Genomic DNA, 6,335 nt, shown 5'->3' with positions numbered 1-6,335 from the left:
GATATCACATTTATTTAGGGAGATTGCCAAAATATGACCTTTTTATTCAAGACAGGATAAATATATTATTTCAGGTGATAATAAACATGTTTTATTTAGTTACTTTTTCCTCAAGTTTATAGCAAGTCAAGCTAGCTTGTACTGCAGAGCAACTAGCTAGCTAAAAGCAAATATATTTTTGAACTAACCCAAGATAGACCACATCCTGTCGTTTCCAATGGGAGGCAAGTGAGCCGAGTAGGTGGGATCAAGTGTGGAGATGGGGTTTTCAAAGTCGCGTTTATTGGTCTATCAGATGTTAGTTACGTAAATAAAATAAATCGTCATCATTTTCAAATGAAGTTGAAATGAAATGCAGAAGTTGGACTGGATTGAGATTTGGAGGAGAGAGACTTCACTTGATTTGATGTAGCTAACGTTAAGTAACTATTCGTTGGGGTGGGTATAATTTGTTTAAGGTTCCAACAGTAATCTGTTCCAAAAACTTCATAAAAATATAAAATATAATTTTTTAACAATGAGTGGTTTGGAAGGAATCAGTGGCTAACTAAGCGTTGCAAAGCAATCAGTATTTTGCTTCCCCTGCCTGCTATTTGGTGGAGTGGTCCAAGTCTGAGTTTAAGGATTTAAAACATCTGTCTGAAAGTGTCTGTTTTCCAAGCTTAAAAGGATCAACATTCACATGCAAAACCATGGGCCACCTTCCTGTTCAATTGAGCACAGCACAACAATGTCTTGTATGCTGCTGCATAAATGATGTAATATGCCAGGGAGATATGTCTACTGTAGGTAAGAAAGTTATACTAAGTGTATGTTGTGTCATAAGCTGTTAGTAGCCCATGTGCCTCACCCTAATCATTTGGTCCCTTTCCCCCTCAGAACTTAGCTTACTGGGGGTTTTAGAGAAATGTCATCATCAAATATTGTAAGAGCTTTCTTTGTCTGCTTATATGCCCCCTTTATTTATCCTACATCCTACGGATCTGACTTGGTGTACAGGGAGAATACTGTAAGAACGGCCCATGTTCTGAATTCTGTCGCTGTACATTTCAAAGGTGCTGAACAAATATTTACAGTATATTGATCATGTCCATCTTAGCTCGCTCATTAATGTCTTAATCGAAATTACGGATTGCCTCTTATCCGTTCATCGTTACCTTATGCCATAGTTTGTACATCTTAATTGTTATAGACCTATATACGCAATAGGCCTATCTAATTAGTATCTAATTAATCATTTTAGGCAATATTGGAACTATTGAATTGTTTTGTTACTTTGTGTATTATAATTAGCTCATGTGCTTTTCTTGACGAGGAGGAGATACTATATAATGTTGTTGGGTCTGTAACCATGTTTGCCAGTGACAATCTCTTCCCATTCAAATATTTGTTTTCAACAAAAAGTTCAGTAATAGATCCATGTAATTCCAGTTGATATTGCAAGGGTTGTTTTGTTTGCGCAATGCGCTGTCTCTGCGTCGTTATATTGTATATAAAAGTGGATCCTCATGATTGTATTTTCCTTCCTTTTTAGACCACAATGGCCTTATAAAATACTTCAAATGGTAGGCTAAACGAGTCTCTCTCTCTCTGTGTGGTGACTTAAAGAAGAGTAAAGTTAATGCCTCAACATCTATCTGAATTTCTGTCGGTGTCCATTTTGAAAGTGCTGAACGACTAGGCCTACCTCGTCGCAGCTCGTTTGCTTGCACTTGCTTATACTTGTTTATGTGTTAATAATGTATGAATAAACATTATGAATTTACTAAACACAAATGTAATAATGTTTGTGTATGGTTCAAAAGTCAAAACTCATTTTGGCGTTCATTATGATTGAAGGAGAATGCGGTTCTTATCGACTTACACAAATCCACAAGGAGTCAGTAGTAACCACGTGACTCGTTTCAGGAAACTAGGTGTATGTCGTGCGTCACTACTTCACAGGAGAGCCATTTGAATGTAAACTTTAAAAAAACAATCCAAATACTTTTTTTGGCCTGAATTTCCTTCTGGGACATGTGAACTTTCATGTGCCTTCATAACAAACTTGTATATACCGTCGGAGCCTAGTTGGTTAAGCCACAGAAAAAGACATGATTGGCTGAGATAATGAGGGGGCTGGACATGGCAAGAGATGAGTTCGGATTGGTCTGCTATGTAGCATGCTTCTGTCTATAACATGAGCTGGTCAGTATGTGTAGGTAATCCTGTCTAATGCAGCTTTAAAATATATATATTGAGTAGTAGAACTGCATAAGTGTTGCTCTCCACTACCTGGAGGACCGAGTTTTGAAATCAGTGGAATGCCCTGTGGAATTAGAGTACGATAGTTAAGGAGATGGAGAAAACACCTGTCTCTGGATTACATCTTCAAACTAAGGGCAACCATTGCATCCGTGAGAGAGGGAGAAGCGTCCATCCATGTACACGGGTAAGCTAGTCTAGCTGGCTATAGATATTACATGTTTTTAATTTTGTCAGAAAGTATTTTTCATTTCAAGTTAAAGTATACTGTTAGCTAGCTAGTATGATCTGTGTAGTAATATTATTCGTATCTCAGAGCCATTTGCTTTGCTAGTTATAGCCTAATGTTAGCTAGCTAACACTGAACCTGGTTGGTTAGCTACCTGCAGATTCATGCAGGGTAGTAACGTCATGAGTTGGGATTATGGTTCATTGTTTAGCTAGCTAGCTAGCTACATGTCTTAACCCTCCCGTTGTCCTAGGGTCAAAATGACCCGCCACTGTGTTGAACCAACTTTATTTATTTTTTATATTTTTGGGATCATTTGTGAGAAGGAGGCAGTGAGACTTTAAAGAAAGTATCACTGCCTCCTTCTCACAAATGATCCAAAAAATATAAAAATTAAATAAAGTTGGTTCAACACAGTGGCGGGTCATTTTGACCCTAGGACAACGGGAGGGTTAAGAAAAGACTCCTATGCAAGTAACCATTTCAAAAGAATGTTAATGATGTAACTGCGACATCTGTCGATAGACGTAGCTGGTAAATTCGCTCTGGCTATCTACTCCGATTTCAGAGCACTCTCGTCTGAGTGTGCCAGAGCGCAGAATAACTGACGAATTACGAACGCTCAACACCCGTTGAATATGGCCGGTGTCAGTAAACGTTGGCAAAAAAAGCGTTAATTGTTGCCAGCAGCACAGTTGCAGTCACCAGCGTTCTGGATAACATAAAAACAACCAGCTCTGCTAGGGCGATTAAAATGGTCAGAGTGAGCTGTTCTCTCATTTGTGTCTGGAAATAGCTAGCAAACTAGCCAATGTTAGCCAGTTAGCTTGGGTGCTTGACTGCTGTTGTTAGGACAGAACGATCAGATCAACCCTTAAAGAGATGGGTGGGGCTAAGGCTTAAGAGGGTGTGAACGATGCTGAATGGGTGTAGACAAAGAAGAGCTCTCCAGTAGGTTTACCAAAACATTCAAGGGCTTTTTTCTCAAAGGTGAGGTTACAAGTTAGTCAACTTTCAAAGCAGAATTACTTTCCCATTAATCCTCAACTGTAGTGTATGTGGGCCTCCCGAGGGCGCAGCGGTCTAAGGCACTGCAGTGCTTGAGACGTCAGTACAGATCCGGGTTCGATCCCGGGCTGTGTCACAGCCGGCCACACAATTGGCCCAGCGTCGTCCAGGTTAGGGGAGGGTTTGGCTGGCCAGGATGTCCTTGTCCCATTGCGCTCTAGCGACTCCTATGGTGGGGCGTGTGCATGCACTTTGGCACGGTCGCCAGTTGTACGGTGTTTCCTCCGACACATTGGTGTGGCTGGCTTCCGGGTCAAGCGAGCAGTGTGTCAAGAAGCAGTGTGGCTTGGCAGGGTTGTGTTTCGGAGGATGCAAGGCTTCGCCTCTCCCGAGTCCGTACGGGAGTTGCAGCGATGGGACAAGACTGTAACTACCAATTGGATATCACAAAATTGGGGAGAAAAAAGGGGTAAAAAGTACCCCCCAAAAAGTACCAAAAAAAGCCTTGGCCTCTGATGGAGACTGTAGAACTGTCATCAACACATGCTTCTCTCTAGGAGCATTTGTGTGCCCAGACCCATAGGTGTATCAAAAGGATCCCACCCTGGTCACCAATGTAGCCGACCGATGTAGAGAGAGACATTTACATTTTAGTCATTTAGCAGAAGCTCTTATCCAGTGCAACTTACATGAGGAACTAGGGTTGAAGAACTAGGGTTAAGTGCCTTGCAGACTCGGTCTCAACCTTTAAGTCTTTACTGTAGACCCATCTCTTCAGTAGGTCCTGCTGCTGACCCAGTTTCTGCTGTTCTGCCTGCAGTTTCCGCCCCCACACACACACACACACACACACATGCTGTCTCGACCTGCGGCAGGTCATCGTGCAGGACGGGAAGAACTGGGACCAGCTGCTACCCCGTCTAATGTTCTCAATCCGAGAAGAACCCCAATCCTCCACTGGGTTTTCCCGTTTGAACTCCTCTATGGGAGGAGGCCACGTGGCCTACTGGACCTCGCCAAGGAGGTGTGGGAAGCCCAACCGACCCCCTTACGCAGCGTGGTAGAGCACGTGGAGACGATGCGGGAGCAGATGACAGCCATATGGCCAGTCGTGAGGGAACATATGGAGAAGGCCCAACGCGCCCAAGCCCAGGTCTACAATCGGGGAGCCCAGCCCCGAGAATTCCAGGTGGGAGACAGGGTGTTGGTGTTGATCCCCATGGCCGAAAGTAAGTTCCTGGCAACATGGCATGGACCATACGAGGTGGTCGAGAAACTGGGACCTGTCAACTACCGCGTACAGCAACCGGGGAGACGGAAACCTCAACAGATTTACCACGCGAACCTGTTGATGAAGTGGCACGAGAGGACAGCCTTGGCCGTGTTTTGGTCGGGACCCCGGACGCCAACGGTACCAGTGGTGGTCCCAAGCAGTGAGGACCTCGACCCAGCCCAGAAGCAAGAGCTCCGGGAGCTTGTCGATCGGAACACGGCGGTGTTCTCCGAGAAGCTGGCCGCACGACCCTCATTGAACACCACATCCATACCCGCCCGGGGAAACGGTAAGAATGAGGGCGTATCGAATTCTGGAGGACCGACGGAAGGCTGTGAAACAAGAAGTGGAGGCTATGCTGAGGATGGAAGAGTCCCACAGTGCATGGTGCAGCCCCATTGTGTTGGTGCCCAAACCGGACGGGAGCCTCCGCTTCTGTAATGATTTCAGGGGTGTGAACGACATAAGTGTATTCGACGCCTACCCCATGCCGAGGGTGGACGAGCTAATCGACCAATTGGGAAAGGCCCGGTACATCAGCACCCTTGACCTGACCAAAGGATATTGGCAGGTACCATTGGCAGCCTCCTCCTGGGAGATGACGGCGTTCTCGACACCAGACGGTCTGTACCAGTACCGGGTGCTCCCGTTCGGTCTCCACGGAGCCCCGCCCATATTCTAGCGACTGATGAACAGAGTGCTTCGACCCCACCAGCAGTACGCAGCGGCCTATTTGGATGATATCATCATCCACAGCCAAGGAAGCTGAAGCGCGTCAGACAAGCCGGGTTGACCACAAACCCCAAGAAATGCAAGCTAGCGTTCGAGGAGGTGGAGTACCTGGGGTATTTGATCGGACAGGGGAACGTCAAGCCCCAGGAGAGGAAGGTACACGCGGTACGTGACTGGCCCGTTCCACGCACCAAGACACAGGTCAAGTCCTTCCTGGGACTGGCAGGATACTGTAGCCGGTTTATCCCCAACTTTGCGGCTATAGCTTCCCCCCTCACGATCTAACCAGCGCCCGCCTCCCGAAAACAGTGAAATGGACGGACGAGACAGAAGTGGCGTTCAGCCGTCTGAAGGAAGCACTGTGCTCCCATCCGATTCTCGTAACGTCCGATTTCCAGGTGCCGATAGTGGTCCAGACAGATGCATGTGATACGGGACTATGGGCCGTGCTGTCCCAGATACACGATGGGGAGGAGCACCCCATCATGTACATCAGCCGAAAGCTGATACCGAGAGAGAGAAAAATACTCAATTGTTGAGAAAGAGTGTCTGGCGGTGAAGTGGGCGCTAGACACTCTCAAGTATTACCTGTTAGGTACCCACTTCACCCTGGTCACGGACCATGCTCCCCTGGCCATCCCCTGGCCATCCAAGACACAAACGATCGGGTCACCAGGTGTTTCTTGTCCCTTCAACACTTCTCTTTTTCTGTTGTGCACAGGTCAGGGGCGAAGCATGGAAACGCGGATACCCTATCGGGAAGGGAGACAGACGTTGCACTGTTGACCATCCCCTCCCTGTCTGCTGGACGTGCCAGGTCTCGATGGGCTCTCCGGACAGGACTAATTG

Source organism: Coregonus clupeaformis, chromosome 9 (assembly GCF_020615455.1).
Source record: "Coregonus clupeaformis isolate EN_2021a chromosome 9, ASM2061545v1, whole genome shotgun sequence".
In the NCBI taxonomy this organism is placed as follows: Eukaryota; Metazoa; Chordata; class Actinopteri; order Salmoniformes; family Salmonidae; genus Coregonus; species Coregonus clupeaformis.
This window is presented reverse-complemented; position numbering follows the sequence as displayed.